The following is a 15,103-nucleotide window of genomic DNA, read 5'->3' on the forward strand; positions in this document are numbered from 1 at the left end:
ATGTAAACTGTTAGGACTCTAGCTAGGAGAGTCCTAATTGAGAGGGGCATTCATGTAGGAGGTGTTTTCTTAGAGAAGAATTAGGAGTTGTAAGGGAATAGGAGTCTTGACTAGGAGTTGGTTAGAAGTAAGAGTCTTAAATAGGAGTCCTATTTAGAGTTAGGGTTTAGAAGCCCTATAAATAGCCATGTATTCCTTCTCTTTTGATAAGCAATAGATGAATCTTTTCTGCAGCCTTTGAGCAGCAACTTGGAGGGAGGAACCCCTATAGAGTTCCAAGGAGGCCGATCCCCTAAAGAGATCAACCCCAAGTTTAGAATCTGCAAGGGTTCTATCAATCTGGTAGGGACTGAAGCACAATATCCATACACAAGTTATCCTCTAGGACCATTCCTAGACTTGTGAGTTTCTCTATCCACTCAATCATCTTTAGGACATGGTTCTGAACCGGTGTCCCCTCAGTCATCCAAGCGCAGAAGAGGCTCTTGGATATCTCATATCGCTGAGTCCTTCCCTGTTCCTCAAAAAATTTGCAGACATGTAAGAGAATGGATCTGGCATCCATCTTTTCATGTTGTCCCTGTTAGGATCGAGAGCACTAAGAGGGGGGGGTGAATTAGTGCAGCGGAAATCTTTCAGCGATTAAAAACGAAAGCTGCGTTCGTTTGATAAAACTATTTTGATGCAAAAGCCAATTCTAAGAATACTTATGATTAAGTGCAGTTTACGTCTAAACACAGTTTGCGTCTAAGCGCAGTTTACATAGTTTGCGTCTAAATGTAGTTTGCGTCTAAATGGAGATTGCGTCTAAGCGCAGTTTACGTCTAAGCGCAATTTGCGTCTAAGATCAGATTGCGTCTAAGCGCAGTGCAGTTTGCGTCTAAACGCAGTTTTACGTCTAAACGTAGTGTTGCATTTAAAAGTAGTTTACGTCTAAAACACAGTTTTACGTCTAAACACAGTTTGCACAGTTTACGTCTAAACACTGTTTTAAAGGGATCTGAACTTAGAAACTTCGTTCGTAAAAGCGCAGAAGACAGTTTTGCAGAATCAAAACGTAAACGTAAACTGTAATGTATGAAAACACCGATTTACGTCTGAATACAGATTCGGAAAGATCAGCACTTAGAAACTTGTTCGTAAAAGTGCAGAAGACAGTTTTGCAGAATCAAAACGTAAACGTAAACTGTAATGTATGAAAACACCGATTTACGTCTGAATGCAGATTCGGAAAGATCAGCACTTAGAAACTTGTTCGTAAAGGCGTAGAGAGCAGTAGCTATGTAGGAGGTTTGCAATAATGATAAAGTGCTCAAAATAAACGCAAACCAGAGATTTAGAGTGGTTCGGTCAGTCTTGACCTACTCCACTTTTGGCTTCCTCCACCGACGAGGTCACCGACGTCAACTAGAGGCCTTCCTTCAATAGGCGAAGGCCAACTGCCCTTTTACAGATTCACTCCTTTTGATGGGCTCAGGAGACAACCCTTACAGGACCTTTCTCTCCTCTCTTTACAACTCAAGACTTGAAGAACAGAAAGAGGAGAACTTTAGGACTTTACACAAACTTGAGCTCTTAGAATCACAGAAAAGATCAAGAATTCGGTGTAGGTCTGTATCTTTTCAGTGCTGAATGGGTGGGGTATTTATAGGCCCCAACCCAATTCAAATTTGGAGCTCAAAACGATCAAATCCCGGAATTTCGGGACCAGGCGGTTGCACCTCCTGATTGGAGAGGTTGCACCGCCTGGCAGAGCTCGAAGACTGAGCCCAGCCGGTTGCACCTCTGTGTCAGGGGCGGTTGCACTGCCTGAGTCTGGCTCGGAGACTGAGCCCCAGGCGGTGCCACCTCTTGATTGAGGCGGTTGCACCTCTCTACCAGAGCTCGAAGATCGAGCTCAGGCGGTGCCACCTCTCTGTTAGGGAGGTTGCACCGCCCAGTCTAGCTCGAAGACTAAGCTCAGGCGGTGCCACCTCCTGGCTAGGGTGGTTGCACCGCCCAGTCTCGCTGGGAGACTTAGCCCAGACGGTGCCACCTCCTGGCCTAGGCGGTTGCACCTCCTGATGCAATCAGGGTCCGAATGGTTAGCTCCATTCGGCCCAATTTCAGTCTTTCCGGGGCCCAATTGCCCCAAGATTAAGCTAATGGGATCACCTCCCATTTTCTGGCTTAATCAACGTGCTAACTACGATTAGATCTAAGACAATTTCTACAGCTTTGCTTCGGTGCGTCAATCGGTTCTTCCGACGAGTTTCCGGCGAACTTCCGTCGATCATCCGATGAACCCTCGGTGATGCTCTTGCGGACTTCCGGCAAACTCCTGGACTTTGCTACGATCCACTTGGCGAGTTCTGACGAGCTTCGCTTGGCAAGCTTTTGGACTTCTCGGATCTGTTCTCGCAGAACCTCCGACGACCGTCCGAACTTCCGTCAAACTCTTGAACTCCCAACGTGATCATGAACTTGACTCCGGCGCAACTCCTGCTGTTTGTCTAACTTTTATCGTAGTTAATCCTGCACACTTATCTCAACACATAGATTAGACAACAAATGAGAATTGACTTCATCATCAAAATCCGAGATTCAACAATCTCCCCATTTTTGATGATGACAATCAATTGATAATGGAGTTATCCTTAACTCCCCCTGTCTATATGCCATAGTTGAGATAAGTCAACCTTGAATTCAAGACCTAAGAATTCAAGTGACGTATTGATAAGATAGATCAGTTAAACTTATCAATACTCCCATCATGATACCCCATCATGATGTATCTCTTCAAAGATGATGTCAAGGCTTGACATACATCATCAAGTTTGTATGATTGTGTTTGTAACTATTCATCATGTAGTATGAACATTATCATATAAAGCTATGAAGCACTATTACATGATGCACACGTTTGAAATATTCTAGCAAGTTTTGCATTTTCTTCACATGATAAGATATCAACTCAGGGCATAATGCAAACTTTAGCACATGTTCATATATCTCTTGGTGATGCAAGGATGGCATAATCATAGCAGTGTTTATAGCATCACTCATAGTATTTCTAATCATGGCAGTGTTTATCAATTCATATATCTCCCCCTTTGTCATCAACAAAAAGCATAGTAATTATAATACCAGGAAAATAATAATAGCAAGCTTATAGAGGAATTTTACATAGATTGCTTTAAATACATCTTCCCCTTTTTGTTATAATCCATTGTCTATGTAAAGATTTTGCAGGATGGAATACATACACATGAATCACTTCATCAAATCTATTTCAAAAACTTATTTTTCATGAAAGCATTCGAATAAATTTGGACAAGATTTTATTGCAGATTTTCACATATAATCATAGAAACATGATAATCAAGTGATTTGATCATTCAATATAGTCCAAAAAATAATTTTAACAAATTTATCTATTCGGACACATCAACATTCCTAATTCTCTTCGAATAAAATCAAATTGTTCTTCACTTAGAGGTTTCGTAAAAATGTCAGCTAGTTGATGTTTAGTATCAATGAACTCTATGGTTATGTCATGATTAGTGACATGATCTCGTATAAAGTGATGTCTAATATCAATATGTTTTGTTCTTGAGTGTTGTATAGGATTCTTAGTTAAGCATATTGCACTCGTGTTATCACATTTAATGGGAATATCTTTAAGATTAACTTTGTAATCTTCTAAAGTGTTTTTCATCCATACAACTTGTGCATAGCATGCACTTGCTGCAATATATTCAGCTTCGGTTGTTGATAGAGCAACCGAGCTTTGTTTCTTAGATGACCAGGAAACAAGGGCATGTCCTAAAAATTGACATGATCCTGATGTGCTTTTTCTATCTAGTCTACAACCAACGAAGTCCGCATCAGCATAAGCTGTTAACTCAAAATTTTCTGATTTTGGGTACCATAATCCTAGATTTGTGGTTCCATTAAGATATCTAAGTATTCTTTTAACTGCTTTGAGATGAGATATCTTAGGGTTTGATTGAAATCTAGCACAAAGTCCTACACTGAACATGATGTCTGGTCTGGTGGCAGTGAGGTAAAGTAAACTTCCTATCATACCCCTATAAGTTTTTTGATCAAAGCTTTCTCCACTTTCATCAATTTCTAACTTAGTGGAGGTGCTTATAGGAGTGTTACTAGCCTTTGAGTTGTTCATATTAAACCTTTTTAATAAATTCATGGCATATTTAGTTTGACAAATAAAGATGTCATTGCTTAGTTGTTTGATTTGTAAACCTAAGAAGAATGTTAATTCTCCTATTAAGCTCATTTCGAATTCAAGACTCATAGTTTTAGCAAAAGATTCACAAAGAGATTCATTTGTAGAGCCAAAGATAATATCATCAACATAAATCTGAACAATGAGAAAATTATTTTCAAAATTCTTGATAAACAATGTAGTATCTACCTTGCCTTTTGTAAAGTTATTTTTGATAAGAAAAGAACTAAGTCTCTCGTACCAAGCCCTTGGGGCTTGTTTTAAACCATAGAGGGCTTTAGTTAATCTAAACACATGATTAGGGAGGCTATTATTTTCAAATCCAGGAGGTTGTTCAACATAAACTTCTTCGAAAATAAAGCCATTTAGAAAAGCGCTTTGAACATCCATTTGAAATAACTTAAAATTATTACTACTAGCATAGGCAAGGAGCATCCTTATGGCTTCCAATCGAGCCACAGGTGCGAAGGTTTCTTCGTAATCGATACCTTCTTCTTGGTTGAAACCTTTGGCCACTAATCTAGCCTTGTTTCTAACCACGATACCATTTTCATCTTGCTTGTTTCTGAAAACCCATTTAGTACCAATAACTAAATGGTCATTTGGCCTAGGAACAAGCTTCCACACCTCATTTCTCTCAAATTGATTCAATTCATCTTGCATTGCAATAATCCATGAATCATCTTTCATGGCTTCGTCAACGCATTTGGGTTCAATTTGGGAGAGAAAGGTAGTGTTTGCACAAAAAGTTTTAAGAGAAGATCGTGTTTGAACCCCCTTTGACGTGTCTCCTAAGATTAGCTCCTTGGGATGAGCATCTACATACTTCCAATCCTTGGGTAAGGATATTTCGGGAGTGGATGCATCCAAGTTGCTAGTTGGAGAAGGGGTTTCATTTAAATTCAAGGAATCAAAATTAACATCTTCATCAAGATCATTTTTCGTGATTTCGAAAATCTCATTAAAAATAACATGAATGGATTCTTCGATAATTAAAGTTCTTTTATTGAAGATACGAAAGGCTTTAGAAATAGTAGAATAACCAAGAAAGATTCCTTCATCGGATTTAGCATCAAATTTTCCTAAGTTGTCCTTTTCATTTAAGATAAAACACTTACACCCAAAGACTTTAAAATATAAAACATTGGGTTTTTTATTGTTCCATAACTCATAGGGAGTTTTGGTTAGTAGAGGTCTTACTAGAACTCTATTCAAAATGTAGCATGCAGTATTTACGGCTTCGACCCAAAAATATTTGGGTAGGTTGTGTTCATTCAACATGGTTCTTGCCATTTCTTGTAAATTTCGATTTTTTCTTTCTACAACTCCATTTTGTTGAGGATTTCTAGGAGTAGAGAAATTATGGTTGTATCCATTGAAGTTCACAAAATTCTTGGAAATCATGGTTTTGAAATTCACCACCATGATCACTTCTAATTGATGAAATCATAGACCCTTTCTCATTTTGAACAAGTTTGCAAAACTTGGTAAAGTAAGTCCATGTGTATCTGCTATAGTCATCCACGATGACGAAGGCGTATTTGCTACCTCCTAGGCTTGATGTGGAGATTGGTCCGAACAAGTCCATATGGATCAATTGTAAGGGCCTAGAGGTGCTTATTTGATTTTTAGATTTGAAGCTACTCTTAATTTGTTTACCTAATTGGCAAGCATCACATACTTTATCTTTGATGAACTTGATATGAGGAATTCCTCTTACAAGTTCTTTGGATGATATTTGAGTGATTAGTTTCATGCTAGCATGACCTAATCTTCTATGCCATATCCAAGCATCCTCATTCAAAGCAGAAACACACATTTCATTACACAAATCATTGATGTCAATAGTGTATACGTTATTTTGTTTCAATGCAATCACAGATATATTTTTGTGTGGTTTTTAAATGATGCAAGCATTAGATTCAAATCTTATAATATATCCTTTATCACATAATTGACTAATGCTCAAGAGGTTATGTTTTAAACCATCAACTAGCAAAACATCTTCAATAGAGAAGTTGGATTTGTTACCTATGGTTCATTTGCCAATGATTTTACCCTTGTTGTTGTCTCCAAAGGTGACATATCCTTCGTCTATGCTAGTGAGCTTAGAGAATTGAGATGGATCTTCGGTCATATGCCTTGCATCCACTATCAAGGTACCATCTCTTGCTCCTAGCTTGCGAAGGTTTAGTTTTCTACAAGAAAGGATGATGTTTAGGTACCCATTTGCTTTTGGGTGCCTCATAAATAGATCTACATTTCTTATCATGTTGCATAGAATTTGTCATGGTTCCTTTAGGAACCCAAATCAATTTGTTTGGACTTATTTTCTTGAATGGACAACAATGTGTCTTGTGTCCAAATTTACAACAGAAGTTACATTTGTCTTGATGTCGAATATGTAAGATGGAGCCTTTTATGAAGGTGGTTGGATTTTGGTGAGGACTTCTCACGAATCCAATTCCACTTCTTTTGGGAACGCGACCCTTGTTTGTAAGGATCATGTTCAATGACTTGCTACCAACCTCGAATTTCTTCAAGGTGTCCTTAAGTAGCAAGTTTTCTTTTTGGAGAGTTTCTAGATCATGGCATTTTATGCATGGGCTTAAACTATCATGATGTTCAGCATTTAACTTATCGAAATTACAAATAAGATTATCATACTCCTTTTTTAGCAATTTGTATTTACTACTAATAGTCTTACACTCATCAAACAATTCATGGAAAGCATTTAATAATTCATCGAATGATAAATCTGCATCTATTGAATTTGTTACCTCATCTTCGATGGCCATTAAGGCGTAATGAGCAACTTGCTCGAGTCATTCCATGTTGCTTGAAGCGCCTTCTTCTTTGATGTTCTCCTTTTGACTTGGGGATAATCACTCTTGTAGTGTCCCGGCTTTTTACATTCATAGCAGATTACTTGGTCCTTCTTGGGTTCAAGTTTATTTTTTGCATCATTCTTAAACTTGTTTCTTTTAAAGAACTTTTTAAACTTTCTTGTTAGAAGTGCCAAGTCATCATCACAGTCCTCATCACTTGAGTTTTCTCTCAAGTGGCATTCAGAAGTTTTGAGTGCCATATCCTTCTTGTTCTTTGGAAGGATGTCTTCTTGCTCTTCATGAGCTTTACAAGTCATTTCGTAGGTCATTAATGACCCGATTAGTTTTTTCTGGTAAGTAAAAGTAAATTGATTATGTGTAAAGTTTCTACAAATAGCTTTATCTATACAAGTCATAGACAAAGCCAAGTAACTCATAGAGTGCGAATGCGATAGTTATGACTACACATGCTGTAGACTATAACTACCTGTGGGTACATTATTTGGCATCATTCCCAAGATCTTTAGCTAATAGCAAAATTAAATTTGATAAAAATATATTTTTCTCTTCGGGTGAAGTGCTCGGTATTGAGATCATGCTCCATACAGGATCTTGAGTCTCTAATAATCTCTTTCAATAGCTGAGCATTGTTTGTGTTGACCTTCAAAGATTCTATTACATCTCTCCTTCCACATCCACCAAATAGCGCATCTGAAAGTAACATTTGCTAGTTGTGTAAGAGGCTCTTTTCTTGAGAAACATTGCATGAGGTCGCCTAGTTCTTGGTGTAAGTTTGGTTGCGGCAGTCTATTGAGTTCAAATCGCTGGAGAATCTCCTTCCATATCCATTTTGTATAATCACAAGCAAAATAGAGGTGGTCAACAGTTTCTTCTTGTTGCAAACAAAGGGAGCATCGGTTAACATGATAGATATCTCTTCTTTTCATATTGTCTATTGTAGGTAGTTTATTGAGAAGGGCCTGCCATGTACATAAGGAGTGTCTTTGTGATCCCGGTCGATCCCATGTCCAACTGCTTGGGACCCACTTGTTATTTCTTTGCCTAATTTGATTCCATGCGGATGTGGCACTAAATTTGCCATTGTCATTAGGCCAAATAAGTATATCTGAAGAGTTGTTCCTGATTGGAAAAGCTATGATAGTCGGCCAAAGTGATAACATTTCGGGAGAAATAGGATTAGGGAGACACCAGGTACCGTTAGCAATGAACTCGGAAACCTTCCAATCTTTGGGGGCCCCAAGATCTTTTCGTATTCTGTCGCCATATAATTGAAATATACTCTTCCCATTCACCCAAGGATCGTACCACATATTATTACTAGTTCCAGAAGAGATTGCATAAGAAATGTGTTTGATTAGCCAATTCTTTGCCTTTAAAATTCCTTTCCAAGCTACAGAGTGGTATGTTCTTGTTGAAATTTCCCAGATTGATTCCTTTGAAAGATACCTAGCAGAAACCCATTGTGACCATAAGGAACATTTGTTTTGCAAAAGATCCCACAGTTGTTGCACCAGGCATGCTTGATTCCAATCTCTAGTATTTCTCAAGTTTAGCCCCCCTTCATCTTTCGGTTTGCAAATGCTATCCCAATTTACCATATGCATTGCCTTGTCATTTGTGCCATTCCAGAAGAAGTTCATTAATAATCGTTCAATATCTTGGAGAAGTCCAGCAGGCAGAAGAAATGCATTACACCAATATATAGAGTAGGAGTGCAATACAGAACGGATGAGTTCGAGTCGTCCTGCTTTTGATAGAATCCTATTTTTCCAGGAAGAAATTCTATTCTTTATTTTTTGCAGGATAGGCTGACAGTGAGTTTTGTGAATGCCTGTGGATATGAGCGGGAGACCCAAATAAGGAACTGGTAGGCTTCCCTCACTAACCCCCAAAGATTGTGCAATAAAGACCTTATCCTCAACGTAAGGGCTCATATATACTTTACTTTTTTTGGTAAGTAAAAGTAAATTGATTATGTGTAAAGTTTCTACAAATAGCTTTATCTATACAAGTCATAGACAAAGCCAAGTAAATAACTCATAGTTATGACTACACATGCTATAGACTATAACTCATAATTACAATCATCAAAGAAAATGTTTATCCAGATATATCAAAACTACCTGTGGGTACATAATTTGGCATCATTCCCAAGATCTTTAGCTAATAGCAAAATTGAATTTGATAAAAATATCTTTTTCTCTTTGGGTAAAGTGCACCGTTTTGATTCCTTTGAAAGATACCTAGCAGAAACCCAATGTGACCATAAGGAACATTTGTTTTGCAAAAGATCCCACAATTGCTGTACCAGACATGCTTGATTTCAACAAGAACATACCACTCTGCAGCTTGGAAAGGAATTTTAAAGGCAAGGAATTGGCTAATCAAACACATTTCCTATGCAATCTCTTCTGGAACTAGTACTAATATGTGGTACGATCCTTGGGTGAATGGGAAGAGTATATTTCAATTATATGGTGACAGAATACGAAAAGATCTTGGGGCTCCCAAAGATTGGAAGGTTTCTGAGTTCATTGCTAATGGTACCTGGTGTCTCCCTAATCCCATTTCTCCCGAAATGTTATCACTTTGGCCGACTATTATAGCTATTCCAATCAGGAACAACTATTCAGATATACTTATTTGGCCTCATGACAATGGCAAATTTAGTGCCACATCCGCATGGAATCAAATTAGGCAAAGAAATAACAAGTGGGTCTCAAGCAGTTGGACATGGGATCGACCGGGATCACAAAGACATTCCTTATGTACATGGCAGGCCCTTCTCAATAAATTACCTACAATAGACAATATGAAAAGAAGAGGTATCTATCATGTTAACCGATGCTCCCTTTGTATGCAACAAGAAGAAACTGTTGACCACCTCTATTTTTCTTGTGATTATACAAAATGGATATGGAAGGAGATTCTCCAGCGATTTGAACTCAATAGACTACCGCAACCAAACTTGCACCAAGAACTATGCGACCTCATGCAATGTTTCTCAAGAAAGGGGCCTCACACAACTGGCAAAGGTTACTTTCAGATGCGCTATTTAGTGGATGTGGAATGAGCGATGTAACAGAATATTTGAATGCCAACATACAAACAATGCTCAGCTATTGAAAGAGATTATTAGAGACTCAAGATCCTGTATGGAGCAAGATCTCAAAACGGTGCACTTTACCCAAAGAGAAAAAGATATTTTTATCAAATTCAATTTTGCTATTAGCTAAAGATCTTGGGAATGATGCCAAATTATGTACCCACAGGTAGTTTTGATATATCTGGATAAACATTTTCTTTGATGACTGTAATTAGGAGTTATAGTCTACAGCATGTGTAGTCATAACTATGAGTTACTTACTTGGCTTTGTCTATGACTTGTATAGATAAAGCTATTTGTAGAAACTTTACACATAATCAATTTACTTTTACTTACCAAAAAAAAAAAAAGTGCACCTTTTTGAGATCTTGCTCCATACAGGATCTTGAGTCTATAATAATCTCTTTCAATAGCTGAGCATTGTTTGTTTGTTGGCATTCAAAAATTCTGTTACATCTCTCCTTCCACATCCACCAAATAGCGCATCTGAAAGTAACCTTTGCCAGTTGTGTGAGAGGCCCCTTTCTTGAGAAACATTGCATGAGGTCGCATAGTTCTTGGTGCAAGTTTGGTTGCGGTAGTCTATTGAGTTCAAATCGCTGGAGAATCTCCTTCCATATCCATTTTGTATAATCACAAGCAAAATAGAGGTGGTCAACAGTTTTTTCTTGTTGTATACAAAGGGAGCATCGGTTAACATGATAGATACCTCTTCTTTTCATATTATCTATTGTAGGTATTTTATTGAGAAGGACCTGCCATGTACATAAGGAATGTCTTTGTGATCCCGGTCGATCCCATGTCCAACTGCTTGGGACCCACTTGTTATTTCTTTGCCTAATTTGATTCCATGTGGATGTGGCACTAAATTTGCCATTGTCATGAGGCCAAATAAGTATATCTGAAGAGTTGTTCCTGATTTGAATAGCTATAATAGTCGGCCAAAGTGATAACATTTCGGGAGAAATGGGATTAGGGAGACACCAGGTACCGTTAGCAATGAACTCAGAAACCTTCCAATCTTTGGGAGCCCCAAGATCTTTTCGTATTCTGTCACCATATAATTGAAATATACTCTTCCCATTCACCCAAGGATCGTACCACATATTAGTACTAGTTCCTTGCTTTACTTATTAGTAATAGTACCACATATATACTTTACTTTTAGCATGATTTAACTGAAGTCCAGAAACCATACCAAAGTCATTCATAATAGTAGCTAGGTTCTTTACTGAAGTTGGATCATTTTGGAGAAAGATAAGTAAATCATCTGCAAATGTTATATGTGTTGAATCTCGGATTTTGATGATAAAGTCAATTGTCATTTGTTATCTAATCTATGTGTTGAGATAAGTGTGCAGGATTAACTACGATGAGAGTAAGACAAGCAGCAGGTGTTGCGCCGGAGTCAAGATCATGATCACGTTGGGAGTTCGAGAGTTCGACGGAAGTTCGGACGGTCGTCGGAGGTTCAGCGAGAACAGATCCGAGAAGTCCAGAAGCTTGCCAAGCGAAGCTCGTCGGAACTCGCCAAGTGGATCGTCGCAAAGTCCAGGAGTATGCCGGATGGCCGCAGAAGGATCACCGAGGGTTTATCGGATGATCGACGGAAGTTCACCGGAAACTCGCCGGAAGAAGCGATTGACGCATCGGAGCATAGCTGCAGAAGTTGTCTTAGAGTTAATCGTAGTTAGCACGATGATTAAGCTTGAAAATGGGAGGTGATCCCATTAGCTTAATCTTGGGGCAATTGGGCCCCTGAAAAGATTCAAATTGGGCCGAATGGAGTGAACCATTCGGACCCTGATTGCACCAGGCGGTGCAACCGCCCAGGCCAGGAGGTGCAACCGCCAGGGCTGCGTCTCCTAGCTAGAGTGGGCGGTGCAACCGCCCAGAGCTCAGTCTTCGAGCTAGACTGGGCGGTGCAACCTCCTCTGTCAAGAGGTAGCACCGCCAGAGCTCAAGTTTCGAGCTCTGCCAGGCGGTGCAACCACCGAGCTCAGTCTTCGAGCTCTGGTAGAGAGGAGCATCAGCCTGAGCTCAGTTTCGAGCTCTGCCAGGTGATGCAACCACCGAGCTCAGTCTTCGAGCTCTGGCAGAGAGGTGCATCAGCCTGAGCTCAGTTTCGAGCTCTGCCAGGTGATGCAACCACCGAGCTCAGACTTCGAGCTCTGCCAAGCGGTGCAACCACTGAGCTCAGTCTTCGAGCTCTGCCAGGTGATGCAACCATCGAGCTCAGTCTTCGAGCTCTGGCAGAAAGGAGCAATCGCCTGAGTTCAGTCGTCGAGCTCTGCCAGGCGGTGCCACCTCTCCAGTCAAGAGGTGCAACCGCTTGATCCCAGAATTCTGGGATTTGATCGATTTGATCGTTTTGAGCTCCAAATTTGAACTGGGTTGGGGCCTATAAATACCCCACCCATTCAGCACTGAAAAGATACAGATCCACACCGAATTCTTGATCTTTTCAGTGATTCTAAGAGCTCAAATTTGTGTAAAGTCCTAAAGTTCTCCTCCTTCTGTTCTTCAAGTCTTGAGTTGTAAAGAGAGGAGAGAAAGGATCTGTAAAGGTTGTCTCCTGAGCCTGTCAAAAGGAGAGAAACTGTAAAAGGGCAGTTAGCCTTCGCCCATTGAAGGAAGGCAGCTAGTTGACGTCGATGACCTCGTCGGAGGAGGAAGCCAAAAGTGGAGTAGGTCAAGACTGACCGAACCACTCTAAATCTCTGATTTGCTTTTACTTTGAGCACTTTATCATTACTGCAAACCTCCTACATTGCTACTGCCCTCTGCGCCTTTACGAACAAGTTTCTAAGCTCTGATCTTTCAAAATCTGCATTCAAACGTAAATCGTGTTTTCGTACGATCTTCACACTGCAGTTTACGCTTACATTCGGATTCCATTTATAACTGCAAATTGCTTTCTACGTAAAACACTTTTCAATGTTTAAAACTACTTTTAGACGCAAAACTACATTTAGACGTAAAACTGCGTTTAGACGTAATACTGCGTTTAGACGCAAAACTGCGTTTAGACGTAAAACTGCGTTTCGACGTAAAACTGCGTTTAGACGTAAAACTGCGTTTGAACCTAAAACTGCGCTTAGACGCAAACTGCGCTTAGACGCAAACTGTGTTTAGACGTAAACTGCGCTTAGACGCAAACTGCGCTTAGACGCAAACTGCACTGTTATTCTGCTTTGATATCGAAATCGTTTTTTATCGGATGAACGCAGCTTTCGTTTTTAAATTATTGTAAGATTTCCGCTGCACTAATTCACCCCCCCCTCTTAGTGCTCTCGATCCTAACAATATGTGATATATGAATAGAGCCAGCATTGGGTACCTTAACGCTGCCATTTAAGACTGCATGTTCCAACATACAGCTAAGTCCTTCCATCGCAATAGTAAAGAGATACGGAGAGAGTGGATCACCTTGTCGGATGCCATTCGTGCTCCCAAAAAAACCAATAGGTGAGCCATTAAAGAGTATCGAAAACTTTGGAGTTTCCAGACAAGATTGAATCCAATTAACCCATTGCTGTGGGAAGTTCATATCGAGGAGCATCTTATTGATAAATTTCCTATTGACTGAATCAAAGGCTTTCCGTAAATCAGCTTTAAAACATATTTTTGTCCCTCTTGCTTTTGAATGCAAATCTTTGACCAAGTCATTAGCAAGCAAAATATTATGATGTATACTTCTCCCTTTTATGAAAGCAGCTTGATTTGGGCTAATGATCTTGTGTATTACCTTTTGCATTCTATTTGCCAATACTTTGGAGATGATCTTGTAAATAAAGTTGCATAATGATATGGGTCGATAGTTCTCTAGTGAATCAGCCCCTGCATTCTTCGGAATTAAAGAAATAAAAGTGCAATTCATCTCTCTAAGAATATGACCTGAAGAGAAAAAATGTTGGCAAGCCTTGATCACATCATTTCCAATAATAGACCAAGCAGTTTGGTAAAATTCAGCTGGAAATCCATCTGGACCTGGGCTTTTGTGCTTTGGTGACTTAAAGACAACACATACAATTTCGTCGTCTGTAATTGGGGCATTGAGGATTAAAATAGCTTCCGAATCAAGTTTTCTAGTCGGCTCCACATGAATGTTATTAGTTTTCCCAGCTTGATTGAGTAAGAAATAAAAAAATTACTCTGTGTGTGCTTTAACCTCATCTAAATTCTCAATAAGATTATCATCTTTGTCTCTGCATTTGCTGATACGGTTAGTTCTTCAAGAGGGAAATTTTGTAGATCTTTTGCCTCTTGAATAGCAGTGACTTTAGGATCCCAACTCTTAGGAAGGGATCTTAGTATCTTATTAACAAGCTCAAAATCAGAAAAGCTCTTTCCGAGTCCTTTTAGACCGTTGATGACATCCGTGAAACGGGTAAACATGTCACCAATGGTTTCACTCGGTTTCATCCGGAAAAGTTCGAAAGAATGTAACAACAAATTGATTTTTGACTCTTTTACTCTACTTGTGCCTTCATGGGTCACTTCGAGTGTGTGCCAAATATCAAATGTAGTTTCACAAGTTGAAACACGGTTAAACTCGTTTTTATCAAGTGCACAACATAAGGCATTCATAGCCTTTGCATTAAGAGCGAAAGCCTTCTTCTCCAAATCATTCCAATCGATCATTGGAAGAGAAGACTTCGAAAATTCATTTTCGACAAGATTCCACAGTTCAAAATCCATAGAAATAAGAAAGATCCTCATTCGGGTCTTCTAGTAGGTGTAGTCCGTCCCACTGAACATGGGTGGACGCGTAATAGAATGCCCCTCTTGGTTTCCGTCGTATGCCATTTCTCTTGGGTTTTAATCCGTTAGAGAGTTAACCTTGCTCTGATACCAATTTCCGGTGAATTAGTGCAGCGGAAATCTTTCAGCGATTAAAAACGAAAGCTGCGTTCGTTT

This window comes from Musa acuminata, chromosome BXJ3-5 (assembly GCF_036884655.1).
Source record: "Musa acuminata AAA Group cultivar baxijiao chromosome BXJ3-5, Cavendish_Baxijiao_AAA, whole genome shotgun sequence".
Lineage (NCBI taxonomy): Eukaryota > Viridiplantae > Streptophyta > Magnoliopsida > Zingiberales > Musaceae > Musa > Musa acuminata.